Genomic DNA, 1,119 nt, shown 5'->3' on the forward strand with positions numbered 1-1,119 from the left:
AGTCCTTTTCCCTGGAACCTGTGAACGTCACCTTAGATGGAGGGTCAGTCTTTGCAGATCTGATCAAGTTAAAAATCCTGACCTGGGGAGATGATCCTGGATTATCCAGATGGGTCGGGTCCTCTATGGAAGCACATGTTCTCATAAGAGAGAGGCAGAGGGAACTCTAACCACAGAGGAGAAGTCAACATAAAGATGGAGCAGAGAGGGAGATGTGAAGATGCTAAGCTGCTGGCTGTGAAGACGGAAAAAGAGGCCACAAGCCAAGAGATGCAGGAAAAGCAGCTCCAGAAGCCGGAAAAGGCATAGAGCCCCAGAGGGGGTGCAGCCCTGTCAACACCAGGTCTTGAGCCCAGAGAAACCGATCTTGGCCTCTGGCCTCCAGAACCTCAGGAGAATAAATTTCACCTGTTTTAAGCCTCTGAGTTTGTGGTCATTTGTTACAGCAGCCACAGGAGGCTAACGCCTCCTCCATGGCCTCCAGGCTCACTCACCGGGCTATTGAGGGGCTCAGGCCCTCATGGCTGGGGGGCAGACATTAGTTCCTTATCATCAGGCCATGGACTGGGACTTGGCCACAATGCTGCAGCCGAAATGAAAGGCCTATAGAATTACCCGCATGGCATTTTGTAAATGAATTTTATTTAATTTTTCTTAAAGCTGCCCAAGTGATTGTGATGACTGGCGGAGCAGCTGGCCCTGTCTCCTGGCTGCAAAGCCGGGTCTGCAATTAGACCAGATGAATAGCAGCAGCCTTGCAGGCGCCAGCCTTCTCGCACTTGAATTGCAAACGAAACACCCGAGGATCCCCTTAAAATGAGGATCGATTCTATGTTGGGGGGCGCGGGGGCAGATCCTGAAGCCAATACTGCTGGTTCGAGAAGCTCTGGTCTAGTTCGCAAACACGGAGGAGAAAAACGAAACGAGGCAAATGACAACTGACCCTGGACTGGTGCTCCGGGCAGGACAGAGGGGGCTCTGGGCGGGGCGCGCTCCGACGTGGGCGCGTTACTCCGGCGCTTAAGGGCTGCCCCGCAGTCCGCATCCCCTCTCCGCGCGGCACCACCGGCAGAACCGTGTCCAGGCTCCTCCAGAAGCCTGAGCCACAGCGGGAGCAGA

The sequence above is a fragment of the Myotis brandtii genome, unplaced genomic scaffold, assembly GCF_000412655.1.
Source record: "Myotis brandtii unplaced genomic scaffold, ASM41265v1 scaffold923, whole genome shotgun sequence".
Lineage (NCBI taxonomy): Eukaryota > Metazoa > Chordata > Mammalia > Chiroptera > Vespertilionidae > Myotis > Myotis brandtii.